Source organism: Mastacembelus armatus, chromosome 13 (genome assembly GCF_900324485.2).
Source record: "Mastacembelus armatus chromosome 13, fMasArm1.2, whole genome shotgun sequence".
NCBI classification, from domain to species: Eukaryota; Metazoa; Chordata; class Actinopteri; order Synbranchiformes; family Mastacembelidae; genus Mastacembelus; species Mastacembelus armatus.
The window spans coordinates 2,552,129-2,576,739 of NC_046645.1; the positions used below are offsets into that span (position 1 = coordinate 2,552,129).

Here is a 24,611-nt window from a genome sequence, read left to right on the forward strand (position 1 = left end):
AGAAACACCATATTACGCACTGGAGGACACCTAAATTAATAAGAAGTGAAATGACATTGAGAATAGTGAAAAATAAGAACTCTAATGGATGGGAAATGAGTAATAGTCTACTCAGTGCTATTAGGACAAAATAAAAAAAAAATCACCGCCTTACCAAAAGATGTTAAGATAGAGCAGGTGCGTGCTGTTACAGCTATTCATAAGTAAATAAAAAAATACTGTATTGTTACCAAAATACACAATGGAATGTGTCAGTGTGTATTTTGGTAACAGTGCAGTGGTTTTTATTTAACCTCTGAATAGCTTTAACAGCACAGGTACTCAGAACTTAAATAACAACAACCGTACTGTAACTAGGTCTGACACAACCAAACCAAAGTGAGGTCACAGCCGTTGGAGGAGGCCACAGAGCAGGAGCTGGTACCCTCTGCCAAACCGATGAGCTCATCAGTGCCATCTGAGGACGAGGCCAGGACTCAGTGCTCGAACTATTCATCAGCCAAATGGCAGCAAATGATGCCGCCAGACTGTTGCTTGTTTGGACAGTCAAAAGTCAGTCAACCCATGTGTTTTTATGCTTTCTCTGAATTCACTGCAGTAGAATTTTCATATACAAATATTGGACTTTTAATTTGAAAATTCTCCGAAATGACACGGTGAAAATATTAGATTCTTTCTGATCTAGTAGTCTGACTGTAAAACAGGAAAATATCAATCCCTGTCGGGAATTGTTTGTAGTCAACACTTGTCTTGTGCTCAAACGTCTGTGGTCATAAAAAATGTAGAATTGGGCCTTTAAAGTAAAAGACGATTGGTATTTAAAGTCTTGCTGCACAAAATCAAACAAACCAGTTGCAACAAACATTATTCAAATATCATGTTTCAGAAATGCAAAATTTTGGGTGGATGGTTTCTTTTGATTGCATCTTTATATTTTCCTATTATTGTGCCCACTCCCTGCATTTCAAGCCCGCATGGCTCATTTACATTGAATTTAAATACAACAGACCTCCACATCTCTCCCAGGGCTTGTCGCCCCTTCTCCTTAATAGGCTTCTGGCATTATGCCGAGCCCTAACTGGAAAAATGCAGTTATTAACTGATCTGCTCAATTAAATAAAGGAGAAAAACAGACATAATGTAAGCACAGGTGTTTGGTGTATTCATTTAGGCTTTACACATGAGGAAACAAGTCATCACATTTCCCACAGTGATCCTGCTTCCACTGCAGAGGAAGGTATTGAGCCTTAACATAATTGTACATGCCAATTATGCTTACTGAGCTCTGTAAATAAATACGCCATTAACGTCCAAGCTCTTAGGTGACAGCAGCTTAACTGGGAATGGCTCTGACACAAACCCTGCACCATATAAGTGCTGAATGAAACTGGTCCTTCTAAGTTTTAAAGCTTGTGATTAAGAGTGAAGGCCTCTGTGGAGAATGTTGTGCATTAGCCTGCATTCTCATAAAGATAACAGGTTGTACAGAAAATGGCATTATCCACAAAAAACACAATTTTCTACATGAAATTCAAAAAGGTTATTCATGTGCTGTGTTGAAGTAAAAAGGTTTGACATTGTAAATTACACAGGTGAAGAAAATAAGCCTTTTAGACTTTTTCATCAGAACCTGAAATGCTGTTATTTTACACTTACAATTGTTGGAAATACAATAAATATAAAAGGCCCAGTCATTTCTAAAGAGAAAAATACCACCTGGCTGTAACTCTTCATGCAATCTGGAAGGCACTGATGGGGCACAAAATACCAATAATAATAACGGTGAAGCAGAATACATCCCTCCATCCACCCATTATCTACTGTATATGATTTCAGGGTCGCAGAGGTGATGAAGAAAATCCCAGTTTGCAATGGGCGGGAGCTGGGGTGAACCTTGGACGGATCACCAGTCCATCACAGGTCCAACAGACTCACATTAGCAATGATGGACAATTCAGAGTCATCAATTAACCTGACCCCAAATTGCATGTATGTGGACTGTGGGTTGAAAACTGGAGTAACTGTAGAAAACCCACACAGACACAGGGTGTACATGCAAACTCCACGCAGGAAGGCCTTAGTTTCAAATGGGATTCAAACCCGGAACCTGTGAATATGCTCTCAGTGTAGTGTCTTAAGTTTTTGTCCATGCTTGCATCAACATGGAATTGATTCATTTTACAGCTACAGACTTCGACAAATTATAATATATATCAATACATCAGAGACCAAGATATACTGGTGTTTAGTCCCCAATACAGCTCCCGTTCCAGAAACACGGGATCCTACATTTCCCACAATGCCATTCCCAAATGTGTAGTCTCTAGTCCAAAGAGACAAACCAGACTTTAAAAGCCCCTGAAGAGCAACAGAAAAATTTTAACTGTTTTACAAGAGTTGAAAAAAATGGCGGTGTACCTCTTTAATAATATTGGCTGCATATAATTCATACAGTCATATAAATGAAAAAAGGCTTTGGGTGCTCACCCACAGTTAGAACTGGATCATGGCACCACTGGTGATGCGTTGCTGGGAAGGCCACACCGCGTACTGGACGAGTGCTGTAGTGGTGACATCCTGCATGACGCATCAGCCGGCCATTTTCTTGTCCCCTTCCACCGCCGTGTCTACTCGCACAGACAGGCAACACCGAGTCCAGACCTAGAAGATAAATGCAATTCAGTCAATATGATTTCAGTCATGACAGATAGAGAGCACTTCTCTCTTTGTGTTTTCACTGCATGTGCCCCCACCCTTCTCCCCTGCTCCTCTCACTCACACCAGCATGAGACATTCAAGGACAGTCAGCCAGGTTTAAACATAGCAATTTAGACAGGGTCTAAGAGTCAAATGCCTTACAGAGATTCTTGGCTATCGACACCTTTATGAGAAGCGTGGCTGTGTGTGACATCTATTCATTATTTAACATCAAAGAGCCGGGGCTCAAAGTGCAGCAGAGCAAAAGCGTGTCAGTATAATGTAATAAACTCTAATTTGGATGCACATCATACAGAAACACAGGAGGAATCTGTGCCCCGGTGGAGTACCACTGCTGTGCTGTACAATGCAGCTTTTATTCTCATGTGTGAAATTGTTGACGCTGTGTACGGTGTATTGATATGTGCTTTTACCTCATTGACTCCAATCTGAACTGCAAAGGCACAAACTCAGTATTTTTCTCTTTTTTTCCAAATTTTTTTCATGCCAAATATGGAAGCTGGAAGAGGGTTAGTCACAACTCCACAGCCTGCCAACAGTCTGGGGTGGGGGATGTTACAAAAATAAACTGGCATCATGTCTTATTCAAATACATCTGAGGGAACGCTGCTTCTATGAAGGCTTATGCTTCACTCAGCCACTGATGTCTGCACACTGCATCAGCTCCAGAACTGGAAGGCTAAGACTGGCTTTGAGATAGAAAATCATATAAACTGCAAATATGTAGGTTTTAGGGAATGAACTGCAGGAGTCCCAGAATCACTTTACTGAGGTATACTGCTTTATGAAAAGGCAAACTGCGTGGGACCCATTAATGCAGTAGGGGGTGTTTGTGTTTGATGTGCACAAAATTTCAAAACAATCTATTTTCAGATTGCTTTGACTCATCCAGTTTCTCAGACTGAAGGATCATGAATCTGTGGGGTGACTCCAGTTGTGTGGAAAAAGGAATAAAAGTTTAATACAAGATGAGCTGCATGGGTTAATGCAACCTCTGCAGTATTTGCTTTTTATGACTGAGACAACCTGATAAAAAATAAACAGCAGTGATAGAAAAGTTTTGCCAGGTACTGTCATGCGTGCAACCTGACAATGACAGTGTCACTTTGATTTCTGTATAACACACTCCTTTCTTCTATGCAATTTGATGGAGTCACTGTATACTTCAACAACATGCCACAATCTCAGATCCTCCACAGTGCAGCGGCTCCGTGCTAAACAGTTTTGAAAGAAAATATTTGCAACAACAAGACAAGCAGTGCCAGCTGAAGGGAACTGAAACTTATGATGCTGCTGTGTATAGACTGAAATGTAAACATTAAAAGTCTTTCTTCATCTTTGTTGTTTGCACTAAGCCACTGCAGTAATTCATTTATGACAAAACTCAGGGACATTCTCATTACTCTGCTGTTTTTCTTCTTGCGTGCTAATTGAGATGCTGACAGGTTAAACTTATATTACAAAACTGTAGCTTTTATTGTTTTTAAATTTCAATACTATCTAATTCTGCTCATTTCAAACTTCTGTCAGTCTCTGCTGTCATCAGACAGCGAAGTCTTAACAAATTGTTACCACCAACAGATAACTATTTGTGTCTATGGCACCTGAACTGTGTGATGTGGCAAGAACACAGAGAGTAAGCCCCACACCGCAGACTGCAGCAGCCATTGGCAGACAATGAAGCTTGACAGCCTTTCACATCAGCACGGGTTAACCAGCTGTGAAGGGAACACCTGCCGCTGATTAATAAAGAATCACGGCAACAATGCCACGTGTGAAAATTGTTGTACTGATTGTTGAACTAACACCATTACCCCCAAAAGGTGAAAGAGGGGGGTGAAAACAATACATTTCTCTATGGGGTTTGAGTACATCAGAGTAAATGCTGCCGTATGAGAGGAGGATGATGGGGTCTCTGGACAACAGTACAACCTATTTCCAATGTGCTCACTTGTTTTAAGACCTTGCGTTTTACACAACACAGCAGCCTATCCCATTTTATGATAATCATTGAGTTTATGATTGTTATTACAGCGGTCTACTCATAGATGCTTTTACTGAGCACCAGTAGCAATTTACATTGTTCTCATAGTCTCAACTGCCTTAATTGGATAAAAGCTTTTTGAATGCAAAACAGAAAACCAACAGTGTAACATTTCCAACATTTCAACATCTAAAATCCCCTCTCTTGTAAAGTAAATGTTAGCAATTTATACCCTTTACAGATTCGCTGAAACAGAATAAAGACTCCAAGTGACTCTTTGTGGGACAGTAAGTCAAGTTCCATCCATATCAATCACTGTAGACATGAATCTGGAAACACCTTATTTAATTAAAATGACTTTTGATTTTCACCATAACCCTTTCATTTCTAAAATTAAGGATTTGTCAAATTAAAAAAAAAATTAAAACATGATTCAATGTCCATTTCCATGGCCATCGGCTGTTGGGATTGAAAGCAACAGGGATAAAAGGCAGTAAGTGGACACTTAGTTAATATTTCCGAGCTAAAGACTTTTTTCCACCATTAAAATATTTTCTAATGTCAGTTTAGCGTCAGTTGCCAGAGAAATAAGGTTATATTGTGAAACTGAATTAACGTTTAATAAGATCATGTGCTCTTTTTTATGAAAATGTGTATTTGTGTTACATTTAAGATGAAATATATTAAGTACATAGGTTGAAATATGTTAATGTAAACCCGCTTTAATAGACATCAAAGTAAAGTTTGATCATTTATTGCTCAGTAAGGAGTATATGACAGGAGTACATCAGGTTAGCACTACTGGCTTACACATTCTCATTCTTCCCTCTCTCAGATTTGTAAAGCTAAAGTCTTCAAACATGAAGCAGGGGCAAATTTCCAAGTTTGTAATCGAGTCTGCGGCTGACTTCTGAGCTCCTTTGGCCTCGACTATCTCCTATTTCCCAAGGACCAATAATAACATCATCTTTACCTGTCTTGCTTTGCTGTGGCATCATTTTGATGTACTCTCCAGTCGGCAGGGAAAAGAGGCTCTCTAGAGATAGTGGGTCCCAGTATTTCCAATCGTTCACTTTCGTTTGAGAATTCATTGGTCCCCGACCAAATTGGTAAAGCCCAGAACAGTTTTCAGGGATATCTGGGGAACCTTAGAAGACAAGTCACTGCAATAGATCATTATTGATGTTACTGTCACGGACTCAAAAAAAAAAAAAACAGCTTTGCCTGGAGGTGATCATTAAAAGTGAATTTTGAATCTGTGGCCATCGAATCAAACAGGCTTAATTGCTTTTCAAGTAGAGTAAGCCAAGAGGAGGTGATCCTTCTCAGCTTTCTCTAACGTTTCACTTATATATATAAGTGTATATATATATGTATAAGCCTTGTTTTGGATTCAGGATCACAATTACCGAGCTTCAGAACTGTACAGGCATCTGGCTTGGTGACACTGGTGAATTGTAATGTAAACTGACTATACATGCATTTGAATCAATGGAAAGCTTAAACTCTCTGTGAAAATACTATATTTAGTCTATTTTTATTTTTCCATATTTTACTTACAGGCTCAAATAAGTAGCTTCTCTTTCTATTCAGACAGAGAAATTGTAAAATGTAACAGAAGAAAAACAATTACAGGCTGATTTATTGATGCAGTCGAGAAAAATCGTCTTGTAAAGATCAAGACTGAGACTGTTCGAGTATTTTTGTCTTTTCTAAACTAATTAAATTCATTTGTGGGCAGTGGGAAACTGATGCACTACTGCATAATGCTCATTTAAAATTCTGAGCAGCGTTTCACTTTATTTTGCTTCAAAATGTGACCAAAAATATTTTAAATTCTTGGAATTAAAACAGGCATAAAATCGACAAAGGTCTCCATGTGACCTGTGTTGGGAGAAACATTTTTTCAGTTTAAATTACACAAACGGGTGGATTTTCTTTGCAGGTCTGCCTCGCCTGTGCTGACTATGTTACCATTCATATTTAAGGTTTGGGTTCAATGAAAGGTCAAGCTCATGCTAGTTTTGTGTTACTTAGCCCATCAATTCAATTCACACCTGTCATGGAGCGAGTCTCTTCAAAATTTGATCCACGCCTCATGAAAGCGCCTGCATTGAGTCAAGCTAATAATAGCAATGCAGGGAGCACAGCTACTGTGTAAATACTGTGGGGGCTGTGAGAGGAAAGATAGCTATGTTGTTTATGAATCATTGAAGTATTACTACCTTAAATCATACTAATTGCAACTGACAAAGAATAAACCAAACAATAGGTAAGCACAGAGCGTGTAACCATGATTAACAGGTGCAAGCAGTCTGAACATCTCAAATCAAACTTTCCCCATTTTTACTTGACTGGGGAGCCTGATCACCGTAAAAGCAAATACAAAAACTGGCCAGACTGTGGCAGCAAGTGCTGTTTCTTATGCTTGATTTAAATGGGGATGGCTGTTTTATTTTCAGGGAATCTTGAATAACCCATTAGCTGTGAGCATTGGCCCTGATTGATGGCCCCAGTCCATGCCTGGATCAGACTGCCTCTGCAATGATAAAAGATTTAAGGGCACCAACCTTCAGGCAGGTTCTCCTCTCCTGATAACTGCAGGGCATAGCCTAGTGGAAGCTGCCTGACTAATTTATGGTCCTGCACACCCATGGCACAGTTCCAATGCTGGACTTGGGAGCATGAAGCAACTGGATAAGCAGACTGAGGAGCGCTGCCAGGATCGCAGAGGATGCCACTGAGATCTGGAACTGCTGTGTTGGGTTACCACCACTTGACATTGATCAGGATAGTGTCAAGGAGGACGTCACATTGGAGAGATCACAGGGATTGACAGGAGTAAAAACAGCCCTGTCTGCCCGTTTCTTCTTTTGAAGCAGGTAACAAGTTGTGAGTCTTTGTGAGACAGAACCAGAGTAGTTGTTTTTATGCTAAGATGGCTAATCAGCTACTACTGTAGAGAGGGGGATCAAGCTACTTAGAAACATTAGCAATCGAAGCAAACGAGCATGTTAACTAAAATATCAAACTCTTCTTCCAAAATTGCCTTTACTGGTTGAAGCTGAATGACAGTAAAGGCTTTTTTATATCACAGGGTCCACAAATGGTCAGTGAAGCCACTTTTTGAGCAGCTGCACCAGCTAGGAAATTAAACATAATAACCCATTAATTATTTTGTCACACAGCAAATTAGAAAATGTCTTTTTTGTGTCATCAATATGACAAACAAGATCAGTCAAGAGCCAGAAGCTTTTGTTGCAAGTGACAGTAAATCAATAGTGTGAAACCTTTGGAGAGTCTCCAGGAATGATTCATGAATGTGGACTTCAACAGTTGCTAACAATAAAAGGGACAGAGCAGCGTTTATCTCATTAAAATCAGTTTTGGTGTACTTGATTTCAACCGCATGTGACACGTCTCACACTGTGAACAGGCTTATTATTTCTCAGTATAAGGTGAAAGGTTGGCAGGGGGAGTCGTCATATTCATTAGTTAATTAGAGCCTTTTTCAGAGTGGGAGGTTAGGTGTTCCACTCTCTGCTGCACCTTCTCGCTATCAGACTTCAACATGTTAGCTCTGCTGAGTTCTGAGTTCCTTAATGAGGGTTAGACCATGGATTTCTCTGATGAAAGATTCCCTAGCGTCAAAGTCCCCCAATTATATGCCCTCGTGGAGAGAAAATATATATAATTATGAATCTGATCATCGCTAATTAAACCTTAGGGATTTGATCCAATGTTGTGTCAGTGCAGCTGAGAGTTTTGTTTGGGCTGAAAAATAATGGTGTAAATAGCGAAAATTTAAAAGACTAGAGAAGGCTTTCCTGCAGGAGAGCTATTGCTGAGAACACTTGCTGTTTGACAATGGATCATTAATGTTGAGCATTTGAATAAACTCACACTCAAAGTAACTGAATGTTGCCGATGAGAAACGTTTCATACCTGTGTCTTATCTGCACCAGTTCAGAAGAAAACTGAGAATTTCGAGAGTTCAGAATGACGATATGAAAAATGACATATGGGGACACGACCAGCCTCAGGTTGTAGAGGCAAGTCAGTGGCAAAATAGAGCGGACCAGCTTCGTGACTAACATGAGAAAACTCTGATGCGTCGAGTATGTGCAGTGTATAGTTGTGTGAATGTGAAACAGACACTGAAGGTACTGGAGTACATGTGTGCCCTCAGCCAAACTGTCTCCAGAATAAGTAGAAGTTTTAGAGACATGTCTAATGCATGTGTCAGTCATTCCAGGCACATGAACCTGGTTTGTAGCGGCAAGACACTCAATTCAGCTGCCAGGCTGCTCATGTCCATCTTTAATGTTTTCAAATTATAGAATTAGTCAGAGCGTTGGTACATGTGATTTCCTTCTATGATGTACTGTCATTAGCTTTGAACCTGCCAGTAAGATACGGCCCCCAGGAGACAGCTAATTTGTGGTGGAGGCTCATTTAATAGCTTTGGTAATTAGTGGATATATCATTATTATTTTCCACGCTTACTGCACATGTGAGTCATTCCATTTGCTATTGCCTTACAAAGTGAACACAATGATATGATATAGGCCCAACACTTTATGGTCACAGATGATGTACCTGCACTCATCATGTAATCAGTACACTGTGAACAAAACAGAAAGGCAACAGCAACTATCAGTTAAAAACGTTTTCTGATAATTACTTTTTGCTGACATGGCAGTACCTGCCTCTTGCTCTCCAGATGTGTGCATGTATGTAAGAATAGTGTAGTAATAGCAATGGGTTTTACCACCCGTCCACATTATTACTTCAAATTTATTATTAAAAACAGTTCAAATCATACACCACCTTGATAGAAGTGGTATTTCTTGAGTACTACCATAAAATCACTGACATTTAAAGATCTGCAGCAAAATGTCAAATAAGTGATGATGCTGAATGCAGGCCTTAATGAAGTAGCAAGTCCATATACTTTCCATCTGAACAAGTCACTTTTGACATTTCAACCTGAGCCTCCATAATCTGCTCTTTGCTGGCCTCTCAAATCACTGCTTATCACTCCCTCCTATTTATCCCTCTCCTGCACTTGTATGGAGCTATGCACAGTCACATTCAAACAGTAGCCGAGGGCAGAGAAACATGACACCGACAGAACAGTGTTGACACAGCGACTATGTCTGCTGATGCTACATTACAGAGGTGTCACTGATTCAACGGAGCACTGACTTTGCTGAGACACCACAGCTGTGACTGGCAGCGTGTCTTCACGGGATTCACTAAATGCACAGGCCGTTTTCAGCTTCATGGATGCTGTGCAAGCATCTGTGAGGACATACTGTACTGCATCATAGATGAATAATAAGTGATGGGACTTCAAAATACATGTTCAGTGCTTTCATTTCCAGAACAGACCAGACATTTTTCTCTAACAAGAGCCTGCAGCCACACTAGCAAATGTAGGAGGCTGTATTTAGGTACAGCAGTGCTTTGAGCACAGCTGTTATTCACTTTCTTGTTGAGCATTAGATGGGAAAATTGCATCTCTTATGTCTGTATGGTGGGGTAAATACGAAGTTGTAGCCAGGAGTCAGTTGGCTTGGACTGTTACTCTGCAAACAGCTTTTGGTTTTTACACTGATTAAAAATAAAGATGCTGAGTGTTAAATAGTGAGCTTGAGGGGTGCTGGTGGGTAGTTTTTGTCAATCGTCTCCCCCGTTTCTTGTATTTATGCTAAACTAGTTTGTTGATGGCTATAGCTTTACACTGACCAGACTAACGTGAGAGTGGAACTAATCCACTCTCTGAACTGTGAACACAAAAGCAAATATGAGTACTTCCCAAACTATTCCTGTAAAAATTCATTAGACTGCAGCTTTTATAAAGCTGGAACATTTTTCAATTTTCACAGCATTTGAACCAGCTCTGTACAAAATATCTCAGGCCGATATAACATTATATAATGATGATGTTTCCTTTTCACACGAGGGGTGAATCATTCCTGCAGTGTCCACTCCTGAGCCCATAGTGGCAAAGGCTCACACTAACACAGTCACACGAGAAAGACAGCATGACTTTCTTCCCTCCTAATTGTGATCAATTGCCTGTAGACTGAATGAAACACTATTGTATCTGTCACTGGACTGAACCACTGGACCCAGACCAGGGAGTGGCTGAAGAATAGCCATTTCCAAATTGTGTGTGGAGGTTATCCAGAAGCCCACAGGAAGACAGGGTTGGACAATAACAAAATCAGACAGGAGGTTGCAGACGGGACTGAACTACAATCAGGTGTTATCAGAACTGCATTCAGTCACTCTGTTGCCTGTGCCTTTCTGCACTGCTAAAAGTCTACTGATTGCACAAATCAGAGGCTATTTTGTTCTCACACACTCCTTCCAGTTTGAAGACCATATTGCAATTTGAATTTCTCATTTCACGCTGTTTTCAAGGTCGTAGCTTTTACTACTTGATATTAGATGTCATCGCATGCATATTAGGGATGATCACAATTATCATATTTTCAGCCTTAAAAATGAAGCCTAGTGCTCCACTAGCTTTAAAACAACAAAACACAACATTAATCTCGTCCATTGTATCAGAAGAAATGAAGGTTTATGACATTTATGACCTCAATATGTCCGTGGAGGTGACATGTCATCATGATTTTGATGAATATATCCCTGAAGTTTGACTGACCCCTCTGGCCCTTTGACCTTTAACATAGCACGAGGATTTCTAGTTGGATGGATAGTGTATAAACAAGTAAAGGTCACTGGCTCTGCAAAACCGTTCATCTCTTTGTAATGATGTTATAAATGCTTACTTGAAATATGTGCCCTGTCATAGCGTTTTCTACTTGAGTATACTATTTAGGATCTGACACATGACTGCTACAGTACATCATCATTACTGCACATATATTTACAGTTTTCAGTGCTAATGCTTCTGTTGATTTACTTTATTCATTATCACTGACTGTCATTTACTGATGTTGTAGATGTGAACAAATCTCATGTTACCTTTAAGGACCTGTCTGTCCCTGTATCTGAATTTCTTAAAGGGAAAATTTAGCTGCACAGAGGAATACTGTCTCAAATATGATAAATCTCTCGAGGAACTTTGTGGCAACAGTGGTCCAACAAAAAAACACTGATTCCTTCTTTTTTGAAAAATTGTGGGGCAGAACTTTAATGTGATTTTGAGTACGATGTGCTTTCCTTGGCTTGTTCAAGTTCAACTTGGCATTTAGAGATGCCAGTGGGCAGAAAAATGACCCTATCTCTGCCTAATGCCGCTACATTATGTAATAACCTCAGGTTGAGCATCTGAGAGGTTTTTCACCGGCTCACTATTGATTAGCCTCTTCGACCAATTCAGACTGACAGAGATAGATTTTTTGCAGCTCTGAGTCAAGGCAGAACTACAGAGCCAAGGCATGCTCAAACATCCAGCATGTCCATGAGTTCAGATGATAAACCCGTCATATAGCTTCCTTCTGCAAGACTTTTCAGGTCTGTGTGTGTCTATGTCTACAGCTTAAACACTCCACAAAGTTTGTTTTGTCGCAGCAAACATTTAAATGTCACTGTTCATTATCAACCTCACTTCTAAGATCATGTTCTGTGGTAAAATCGGAGCAAAAACATTAATCTTCATCTATTCATTTGTTTGTTTATTTATTTATTTGCTTGTGCCTGTTCACACAATCTGCAGCCACTAAAATATGAATTTTACAAAACTCTGCAAAAAATTATGCATCGCAGTACCTCGGGGCTCCTGGAATATTTACTGATTAGTGATTACTGATTGGTCCTGGCAGGGGGGGATGCTATAATTACAGACCAAAACAAGGTGTTACTGATTGGCCCAGAGGCACTGCACCTGGTGAATGGTATGTTCACTGTTGCCTGGAAATCCAGCCGCTTCAATATGTTGATACCATTTTGCGTCACAAAGACTGTCCACAGTTTTTGTTCTAACTTGCTTCTGGTAAAGTAACAACACAATCTTTTGGTTGAAAGATTCTCCCTCACAGAACCCTTCAGACCACTGAAAAACAGGGTGTCAGCAACTGGGTTTGATGTTAGAGATTAGGGCCCAGTGTCATAAAGATTTGAAAGATTTCATGTAGTTGTATAAATAGCGTATCCCTCTTCACTTTCCAAAGAAGATGGTGAAAATAAGGCAGAGTTGTGCTTCAGCTAAAGCTGCTGTCCTGTTAGCTGATGCTACCTGGGGCTCGCCTAGGGCTGTCTAAGGACAGACACATTCATTACACCCATACATTACACACACTCACACTCTGATGTGGTATGATGGACTTCAGGGTGATTTAAGTTCTTTAAAAGCATCAATGATGCTGCAGTTTGTGCGTCTGCATGCAAACGAATGCCTTTGTGTTTTTGTGTGTGCACATGTGGCTGCATCTTATGTGTGACTCAACTCAACACCAACTTTCACAATTCCTCAGGACCTGGCTGAATTTTAGTGCAGTCCCAGTTATCTTATCTTGCAGGAGCTCAGTGTGTGCAGGTACCATTCAGAGCTGCAGCCAGCTGGCTGGTGGATAAATCCCAAACTGTCTGAGATACTGAACCAGTTATTTGGGTCATGTTGGTTTATATGGAATAGAGTTGTTCAATTGGTGAATCTTCACTGCACCACTGAGCTCATTTTGGCCTTTTGTGTACTAAAAAACATACTTATTTTTCATTGTGATTTGGCAGTCTGTGTGCATTGTGTGTGTGGTGTGTTTGTTACAGTAACTGTACTATACACCTCTTGAATGGTTTACACTCCAAAACGAGTTTGCTGTGCACTGAATAATTCAGTGTTCAAGAGGGAATCGTTAAGAGACATTTCTCATGATAACAATGAACTTACAAACAGTTGCATCATGGCACAACACGTTTTACTCCTGAGCTCACAATACAACATTATCCTTGTCTGCAAAATATCTGTCCCTCCACGTGCTCTACATTTTATATTTTACTTCAGAGCTTTTGCAAGATGCTGTTGCATTCAATAGTTTTTATAAAATAGCTTAAAATATTTGAAGCAAACACATTTTGTTTTGTGCATATTTTCTGTTTTGCATGTTAAAAACAAAGCCACAGATTTTTTCTGAGCTTAGCAATTAGTGGGTGGTTTAATTGCAAGTTTATATGTCTGCCTGGGTCTAAAAACCACTTGAAAATGACTAAAATAAACTAAAAAGCATAAAATCTTGGTCACAAAGCATTTTCACGTCAGCTGCTTAGTCAACACAAATTTTTAGGTCAGCCATTTGTATTCTTGCTTAGCTTGTAGGAATTAACACTACAGAAACTGCCATGGGCACAAATGTAATTGTAGTGTAGGTGGAAAAACCAAGTAAATATCGCTGCATTTAAGCACTGCTAAAACCACAAAATGTGCATGTTATTATCTCTGAACTACTCATTTCCCTTCGGTGTAAGTAATCTTAGACAGTGATTGAGAGTCATGCTTGGGACATCATCATTAATCTGAGAATGACTCAACAACTAATGCCCTGAAATTGAAATTAGAACATTTGCATAGCAAGTTTGTGTCAATACAGAACAAAAAGCTTGTGTTGCACAAATACAACAAAGGGTTTAGAGTAGATTTGATGGAGCAGCAATGATGACCAGTTTAACAAGAACACCCTGCATCACTGAGGTGAGATCTTGGACATTGGACATTTAAGGATTAGCTAGTTTGCAGGCACACGGACAAAATACAATGGTTGCTTTTTCGTGGAAGGCACATTCTCACTTAATAATTTACAGTCCAATTTCTTGTTCTACAAAAACCTTACTCTCAAAAGTGTTTATCATCCAGGGCAAGGGAGGGACTCACAATGCTAGAACAGAATAGGAAATACATTTATTGTTAATCACAGTGCCTGGAGGTGGGATATAGAAAATGACAGTCCATTCTTAACCTGCTTAGGAAGCTCAGGTCAGGTAATCTATTCTGTACGGCTTATGACTTACTAGTTAGACACTAGTATACCTCTGGTTAAGAGATTAGTCCGAATTACACAGCAGAGTCTGGCAGATTAACATATACAGTATCCCCCTGTGCGCTTTATTTTTGTTGCAGCTACCAGAGCACAACATCTGAATGCTCTCTTTTCAATACACAGATTAAATTATTAAATTATTAAATTCAAATTTTATTTGTCACATCTTCATACACGGTATGACATGCAGTGAAATGCTTTTTACGACTGTCCAACATGTAAACATGTATAATTGCTTACTAGAGTTGTTTTTTATATGTTAGTATAGTAAAGAAGTCATGTGGGGTCATCAGTGTACAAACCAGAAAAAAATTAAATATATTCATAATGAAATTGTTAACCTATAAAATTTTTTTTGAAACTTACCTTTTGCATTATGAAACATCATTTCCCCCCTGCTTCTGTTTACAATAATAGCATCTTGCATTGTTAATTTTTTCCCTTGTTTACTAGTTTTAATATTCAAATTTCATGCCTTTTATTTTTTGCAATTAATTCTTTCATTGACCTTCTTGCTGTGAGGCAACAGTGCTAACCACTCAGCCACCATGCATTTACCCAACATGTATTTATGTCTGTATTTATTCACAATATTATAGTTGCTCATTTATTCATCTAATTTTGGGTCCCCATCTACAATGTTCTGCAGCCTTTGTTACTCATCTGACAATGTAGATTATATGTATAGAGTGAGCTTCACATTCGTAACACATAATAATCACGATGAGCGCATGAATTTGACCTAATTTGTATAACTTCTAGCCAGAGCAGAGGGAGAAGAGGAATTATATTCTATGTGAGAATGTTGGCCTTAGTTCTTCTGAGCTCTTTTTGGTTTGTCACACATACACATCCCATCACATACAATTTTATCTTATCTCCCTCCTGCTTATTCTAGTGTCCTACTCTTTTTCCACCTCATCTTCCCTCTCTCTCTCTGTCGGACACTTCCACTCTGCTTCATTTTTATTAACCTCCTCCTCCTCCTCTCCACCCTATCTGCAACCTCTTTTCCTTTTCCTCTCTCCCTCCATTTATCTCTCTCGCTCTCTCTCTCTCTCTCTCTCTCTCACCCTCAATCTTTTTGACTGGCTCTCTCTGGGGGCGGATGTGTCTCTGTGGCCTTCTGGAGATCTGGAAAGGACATCCTCTCAGTTTAATTCAAGTCAACCCCGGTCTCCTGGTGTTCCAAGACGCAGCATGTGTGACAGCTCTACAGAGACAGCCAGAAGGAAGAGCCATGTCTCATCTGCATATACGTGTGTGTGTGTGTGTGTGTGTGTGTGTGTGTGTGTTTCTCTGTGTGAAGGGTGAGTGTGTTTCAGCCAGAAACCTTTTAGCTTTTCCCCACAGACTGAAAGAGTTAATTTCTCTCTGGCAGCAATCATGGATGTCTATAAATCTGTGACAAGAGGCTGCTATGTTGATTAGTTATTGCTAATTCAGCTCACACCAATTAAAGTGGTGGGGTGTGCTATTTAAATTATTACATAACATGTGCTATTTTCTCTAAGCTTGGTGGAGAGATTGTAAATACAGCTATGATCATGTAGATGTTATAGTATCATTCCTCTTCTCACATGCCTGACAGCTGCCTGTAGGAATATTGCATATAAGACCATTTATTGCAATGTACTATAGCTGCAATATAATGCAGTGCAATAAAACAACGCTGCAAACTGCATCCTCAACCATGACCAGAGAAATGAATCAACACCTCTGCCACAGCCTTAACAAAAGCATGCCTCACAAACAGATGTTATTTTATCTTATGCATTTTTAAGGTGTATTCCAGCAGAAAGCAACATATATTTACAACGTCATGCAGATTACATGCAGATTTTTCACTGACGTTAAAATCTTTTCAGCTCATGCATCAATTCACACCGCTCCAGGCATATATGCTTTTGCACCGCCACAAATTTTCTTTGTGTCCTCTCTACACGCATATTAGGAATCTACGACAATGGCAGCTGTTCTGTGAGGTTGTAAAATTTAATAAGCAGCAGCAGCAGCACTTTGAGATAAATGTTATTATTAGCAGTGGTGACATGTTCACAATGACAATGTTAACATACAGATACTAAGCAGACACAGTATCGTGTTTATCATGTTAGTTCAGCATGTCAATATTTGCTCATTAGTACTGAACAAAGTATGACTGACTGACTGCCTTTAGTTTTTACAAGTATTGTAACATAAATTTAAAAAAATGGAGAAATTAGGATTTGGACCTTATGATGATATGAAGTGATCATACTGATTTCATTTCATAGTAACATACAGTATAGCTCAAAGCCACAAACCTGTAATGCTAGAAAAAAGTTGTGTGATTTATTATTAGGATCCATCGACTGAGAACCATGAATGTCTGAACAACATTTCGTGGTAGTTCATCAAGTAGATACTTAGTAGATTTAAGTGTAATTGTACGACTGGTGGTGCTAGAGGTATCCAGCAAAAAAAGAAAAAGAAAAACATTGAAGAACTAGCCTACATCTTATTGTCTTTTTTTTAGAATTACATTCTTAATCTGGATATTAGTGGAAGTTTAGCACTTGGTGTTGTGTCCAGCTCTGCTGTTAACTGTGGTTTATGTAGGTCCCATAGATCTGTGTGCTAACCTTGTTTATTTCAGCTGTGTTTGTTTGCACTGGGCAAAGGGCCATGTGAGAATATAAGCTTTAGATTCATCGTACCCTAGTCTTGCTAGTAAGAAATCAGGATTTTTATTTTTTTTTTATGGTAGTGAGGAGACAACTGAGAGAGATTTAACAGCCAAACCTCTCCTGCTCTTTTTCCTCTCCCTCACCTCACTCACCATCTCATTATTTGCTGCCTTCACACCTTAAGATTATTTTCTCGGCTCTGTCATCAGCAGCATCGGCTCCCCCTCCCCTACTTATCGCCCCCATGTTCCTGTGTGCTATGCCTACATATAAACCAACCTCTAATAATATCAGAGGCCAGGGGGATCATAGACAGCAAAGGTAAGTGGATCTGTCAGATCATTTTACCCCTGTCCTCTACTTAAATCCTCTTCTGGATTTCCTGGTGAAAATGGAACAGCTACTGGACATCAAGCGAGACACAAAGCAGGAAGACAGACATGACAGTGTGAAACACAGAGGACGAAAGATAGTGGATGGAGATGCAATCACTTGTATTCTCCTTTTACCTTTAACTACATTCTCAGATGCTTAGGGAGTTTTAAATTTAGCCGCATTGTAGAAAAAAAAGAAATAGGGCAGCTGTGTATTTGTTCATGTGGGATGTGACAGTGAAGAGAAAAGTACAAAGTGAGACTGTCAAGGTCAGCCTGGCTGACATCAGACACACTCTACAGAGAGATAAAAAAAACTCTGCTGATATACTGTTTTTCTGGGCAGAATACACTACGTTTAAAAGACACCAACTGTATGGAAATGTGCTGCCCCATAACAATGAGAACAATAGGATACTCACAAGCAGTCCTCTGCCCGTCTGCAGCAAGCACACGCCTCTCCTACAGTGAACTCCTTTCTTCTTCCTGTGTGTGAAGTCAGGTACTCTTTGTCTCAAGGCTGCTGTAATTGGTGTCGTCTGGAAAGAAGTGTGCAGCTCAGGATGGTCAAATGCAGTGGAAGCTGTGCCACCAGAGGCGTCCGAACTCTCCCACCAAGTTTCACGTCCTCAGGGCTGGCTCCTGGAGAAACAAGAGCACGAGAGATGTGAATAAGAATGGGCCTCCTCTTCCTGATACAATGAGGGGTATTGAAGAAAGGGAATGAGCGGGATGGCAGCTGGGAGGAGACACTGCCTTACACTAACAGCCACTGGATTCTCAGTGCATCAGAATTTTTGTTTGCATTGGAACAGCTGACAGAAGAGATAATTATTATGTGAATCTATTCTTCTGAGGACTTTGATGTTCAGTTACACAGTGCCTGACACAAACCTGGTGAGACTTTTGCAGTGGCAGTATCGTTGCCTATGAGGTTTATCTGAGGTGCGATTATTACTAGTTGAAAACTTCATCTGGGGAATGTTATGGCCTAATGGATATGGAGTCAGACTTGTAACCCCAAAGTTGCGGGACCGGCAGGAATTGTGGTGGGCCAGAGTGAATAGCCAGTGCTCTCTCCACCTTCAATACCATGACTGAGGTGAGACCCTTGAGCAAGGCACGGAACCCCCAACTGCTTCCCGGGCACTGCAGCAATGTGTGTGTTCACTGCTGTGTGTGTGTGTGTGCACTTTGGGTGGGTAATGTGGGACTAAATAACTTAAGCTTCATCCTTTTAGGACTACACCCACGTACCTGACAAATATTTGAGTATTTGCCATTTTAATCCTACAGCGTTTATTACATATATATATATATTTTCCTGATATTATCTGTCCTGATCTTTACAGAAAAGATGACAGAACAGCAGAGAAAAATGTCCATTAATGCTAAAATATGGGCAGGTGCATATCTAATCAGCAACAACTTATTAAAACAACTAACAGGCTATAAGCTATTAATAGGCACCTTCCTCTTATCCTTACCCTCTGGGGAGTATCATTTCAAAATGTCCCTTTGGAAGAAATGAGATGAACACACCAGCTGCACATCTCACTCACTCCACCACAATTCCTCTGCATGACTCCCCCAGCTACCGCTCTCCATTATTGATGAGACTTCCTCTGTCGGCCTCATCTGCCACAGTGTTGGTCGCACTCGCCTGTGGGCAGCCGCCGAGGCTGCAGAAGGGGACCAGCTGATGCGACGCGAGGAAAAATGAGACAAGGGTCGAGCACATTAACAGCCTATTGACAAGATGCAATGCAGAGGGCATGCAGTGTCACAGGTTTGTTATTGGCCTAATCTAAATTCAATAGGGTTGTCATAAGGGAAGAATGTAATTATCTCAAAACCATGGGGAATGCCCTTTCTGTAGATGCAGCTGACTCGCACATACACGACCTGAGCCCCAGGATTTAAAACATGCTCTGGGGTGCCAAATTACAACAGTGACAGAACCAGGCTGGAAACATGGAGCTAAGTGAGAGGAAAACAAGCCGCAGAGCCACTCATACATTTCCATGCAGACACAGTCTTTACGTTTGTGTTCATATGTCATTATGACGTACCATACATTTCACTACCATCTGTCCAGCAGTGAATGTGGTAAACACAGACACATCTAACGCATTTCAACAGTAATGTATTATTGTCAAACCATGTAACGCATTTTAAAAATATGCACTTTATATTTAAGGAATGTTGAGACAGTTGAATGTGTGTCAGCTACTTCATGTTGTGGTTTATTAACCTATTAATCTAATTCGTACTAGAGGGTTATGGCCCAGGAGCTGTTCATGTAGCATCATCCTCACAACTATAACCAATATCAGACTAAAAGGTAAACTGTTGGGACTATTTTAAAATGAAAACAGCATAATACAGAATAAAATATCTATAATTATTTTTAAACAGCAGCTAAACAGAGTGTAGCATATAGCACAATGTAAAGAGACCAAAGTACAAGCCAAAGAATCTGCTTTAAAAGTGTATTTTCACCACAAAATAGAAATTTTAGGACACTGAGTTGCCTTGCAGATCTCTCGGTGTGTGAGGACTGATGAAACAAGCTCAGACAGTAATCACTGTAAGCTTAGACTGTGGAGCTACCAGCAGAGGCCGAGCATCTCAGACTAACCCTGTGCTCATCAGGGGTTAAAAGCTCAAAGATAAAACCAGACACTCACCTAAAATCTGTCTTTTGTGACTTGTACATGTAGCTATGGTTACTAAATTGACTACTGATGGGGGGTTTTATATGCTGAGAGTAAAGGATAATCATAGATTTTAAGATAGAGTGACGGCATTAAAGTCCTTATTTTATGTTTTGATGCAGACTGGTGCATTTACTTAGTTGCTCCACACCTGCATGTATGTCTGATGTATAAAGAAACAGGATATGTACAGTGTGTGTGTTTGTGAACTCTTCTTCCTGGATGCTGTTAGTACTGTGACTCATGCTTCTATATGTACTGACTGGAGGAGTCCGGAGGAGAAGCTGCGATTGCCCTGCAGTTACAATCCTTTCTCATTCTCTTCCACCTCATGGACCCACTGGAAGTCACATGCAGGACAGCAGCAGAAGGCACACAAACAAAATGGAAGTCTGTGGACCCTTAACAATATACAGTACACATACAGGCTCACTTGCCCAGGGCAAGACAAACTATCACTGTACTATTGGAAGGGAGAAGCATGTGCTTTTTCCCCCCCCTACAGAATTCACGATAGTAACTGCTTTTTACATTATTCATACGGGGGTCAGATCTTTGCAGAAATTCGTACAGTAATCCTGCTTCACCTCTCACACATCAGATTTACTCCAAATGATAGAAATATTCTTCTTTTAAGGTTGGTATGACTGTAGCTGAGGAATAATTTTCACTGGGTTGAAAATGTCCTGCTGAGAAAGAAAAAAAACAAAACAAAAAAACAAAAGAAAACCTGTGCTTCGCTGAGTCAATGGTGCATCAGATAATGCCAGGGATAATGACAGAGCTGGTGGCCTGTTTTTTATTCTGAAGACATCTGTCATTTAAGTGAAAATTGCCAGGTTTGTCATGAAAGAGAATTCATCGTGCCTTTGAGTATGCCTCTATGATTAATTCAGGGATGTCAGTTGGTGAATAAATGCTCCTTTATTCTAGTGTAAGTGGTCATTATTAATAATGCACATGTGGGTCTAAGTTCAGCATCCGTCTTGGCATAGTTCAGCATGGAAGGTTTCACCAGCTGCGCACGCTTGTCACCACATCCCTTCTTAGTCTTTCTTTCTCTGCCTCTCTCTTTCCACTGCAAGCTTGCCCCTCCATCCTTTCTCTTTCGTTCTGTCCCTGGCTCTGAAAGGCGCTGTATGGCTCTGACTCCTATTCTGATAAAAAGATGTGGCCCATCAGCAGTAACTAGAGGAGCTGTGGTGGTTCGGTTTCTTTAGGAAGCGGTGGCATGATCGATTCCATGGATGTGGAGGTGGGCAGGCGGGCTGACAGCGCTACATCCCCCACAGCTCCAAACAGCTCAATGAAGGCCAAGCCGGAGAGCACATGATGTCCTTTTGCAAGAACAGCCAGCAAACGTGCAGGTCACTGTCGAGTCACCAGAACTCACAGCCATCCAGTTAAATCATAATTAGCCATTTAGTCGATTATCGGCTGGGTAGAAGCATGTTGAATTTAATGTTAGCCTTTCATTATACTCACATTAAAGAATAAAGAAAATGTCAGAGGCTTAATCGCGATGATGTGATGTAATTATCTCCAAGGTGATTTATTTGAAGGTTTTTACAGCAATAATCTCCTGACGCCCTCATACATTTTGTGAGGTACACAATTTAATTGCACACTGTGTGCACTGACACAATGAAATAACACGAGATGTGGATGATGGATGCAGCCGAGACTTCACACAAGCCAGATCATTTGCATATGTGTGACAATACACAGGCTGGTGTCATTACCACACTGCAATTTCTCATCACAGCTTTGGAGAGCAGGCTTTGTTTGTCCTCCTGTTTATGATTTTTCTCAAGACCAAAACTGTACGACGCTGAGCACAGCCTGCCTATCGGTTGCCATGGCAATGTGCAGCAATTGGGATTGATGGCGTGGTAGAAGAGCTTGGCACAGGTTAAATCAAAAGAACAATTTCTTTACCTCATGCTGTTGTCTTACCCTTATCACTGTCACACCACATGTTACCTACTGTATTAAGAGAGACCTGGTGACTCTGTTCAGAACCTCCTGGCAACTAAAACTACACCAAAGTATAAAAAGGACAGTGGCTGCGGCTCCAAATTATCTTGTACTATTGTAATACACAGTCAGACTACAGAATTGAGATAAATATGTTCTGTATTATGACATAAAATATAAACTTCTACATTTTGCTTTCCTTTTTTATCGATTCTACTCTGTTACTGAAAAACTCTTGATAATAAGGGTTAAAACATGGAAACATTTTCACATTGCAGATTCCAGATTTCAAAGCCTTTTCCACAACATTAGGAGTGAGAGTCTAAAGAATAGTAACCTTTTATCTGTCCACTTTTAATTGTCCTAAAAGTAGACAAAACTGAAGGTAGTGAATCTTCAAATATTAGAATCAGTCCATAATATATCTGCCATTTGATCATGTATGAAAAGAAGAGTCTGTTAGACATGATTTGCTTTCCAGTCTGTCGACTTTGAGCTTTGATACACGGCAGCTACAGTAACCCCTAAACTGACTTTGCTTTAAATAATTAAAACATGGAATCACCTTGATTTTATTGCTATCAATGATTCAAACATCTCAGCAGTAAAATGAAGTGAAATATGTTTTATATTAACCTTCCTCTTGTGTTAGAGTCGGCACCGACCCGTTTTAGGTTTTAAATGCATAAAAGAAACATTTGATTATTGCATCAAGGTTTTTTGACTTTGTCAGGAACCTCTATTTCAACAACAACAACAAAAAAAAAAAATAAAGATTTCACAAAATTATAAAGTGCTCTAGTTGACATAATGACATTTGTGTTTTTAGGATTGTTTCCAACCCAGTTATAAAAATAAGAGTGTTAAGCAATGATTAGAGCCAACTGAAATCATAAGTGTACTGCCAGCCAACACACTGACAGCCAGCAACTGTCCCAATCATGTGAGCTTTAGGGGATTCTCATTTTCTCTTGTTTTCCAGTATACCTGCAAAAAAACAAAATAAACAAAGATGGGCTTGTCCAGACACGTGAGGTCAATTTAGTATAGAGTTGGTGACTTGCAGAGTGCACATCTCCAATTTGCAGCATCCAAAATGAGAAGAAGATTTACAGTGATCCAAGTTCTTGATCATATTTTTGGTGAAAATGAGGAGGAGGACACAGAGCGGCATAGCGATACAGATGAGCCGGTTTCTGAGGAGGAAGACAATGCGGAGTATCATCCAGAAGACACAGACACATCTGATGAGTCTGATGAGGAGTTCACCTGTGGTGAAGCTGCTTCCGCTGACAGATTCAAGTCCAAAATGGGAAGATCTGTTGGAGCTCAGTACCTCATGATGTTCATGGCAGGGCAGCTGCTGCAAATGTCATCAAAATGACCCCTGGCATCACAAGGTTTGCTGTAACGAGAGTCAGTGACATCAAAACATGTTTTGAGCTATTTATGCCACTGTCACTAAAAAGAATCATCATTGCAATGACAAACATTGAAGGAAAATGGCGACACGTGGAAAGGCATTGATGAGGAATAACTGGATGCTTATATTGGTCTTCTTCTTGCAATCAGATCCTGCAATGGAGCCACTGATAAGAGTCCTCAGATCTGACAACAGAGATGCCAGATCAAGATCTGACAAGCTTGCCCCCATCAGGGATGTCTGGGAGAACTGGGTGCAGCTCCTTCCACTGATGTTCAACCCAGGGCCAGAGGTGTCTTGTCCCTTTCTCAGGGAAATGCCCCTTCCGGCAATAGATAAGCCAGGGAAGTGCAGCATAAAAATCTGGGCAGCCTGCAAACACTAGCTATGCCTGGAATCTACAGATTTACACAGCCAGAGCTGTGAGCGGCATCCCTGAGAAAAAACTAGTCCAATAATATTAAAATGAAAAAAAAAATTTATTTAAGAGATGTGTTCTAAAACCCCTCAGTAACAGTCAGGTAACACAACAACCTTTTATTTATTTATATGATTCTCTTGAGGTTCATTTGACTTTTTTTAAATTTAAATTGAGGGGTATACTGACACAAAACAACAAAAATATTATAACCACTTTTATCATGGATAAGGAAGCCTAACAAGGTAACCAAGAGATGAGAATCAAATTGGACGATAGATAATTGTTTTTAGTGTATTTTACAGCTGATTTAAGACACAG

General features: G+C 40.1%; 1 protein-coding gene and 1 pseudogene across 4 annotated transcripts in view; one reads left to right on the plus strand and one right to left on the minus strand.

Moving 5' to 3' along the window:
* The window catches only part of LOC113125517 (galactosylgalactosylxylosylprotein 3-beta-glucuronosyltransferase 1), a 61,682-nt gene that overhangs the window by 12,926 nt on the left and 24,145 nt on the right, over positions 1-24,611 (minus strand). For 2 of the 4 annotated variants that reach the window (XM_026299028.1, XM_026299024.1), the window contains exons 2-3: positions 18,178-18,397; positions 2,488-2,661 (exon numbers count right to left, since the gene is read on the minus strand). The gene's annotated coding sequence lies outside the window, so the exon portion shown is untranslated. Of the gene's footprint in view, positions 1-2,487; positions 2,662-15,785; positions 15,907-18,177; positions 18,398-24,611 lie in introns of those variants that run through there. The other 2 variants (XM_026299025.1, XM_026299026.1) reach the window with 2 other exon arrangements.
* On the plus strand, positions 18,656-18,786 carry LOC113125789 (uncharacterized; annotated as a pseudogene).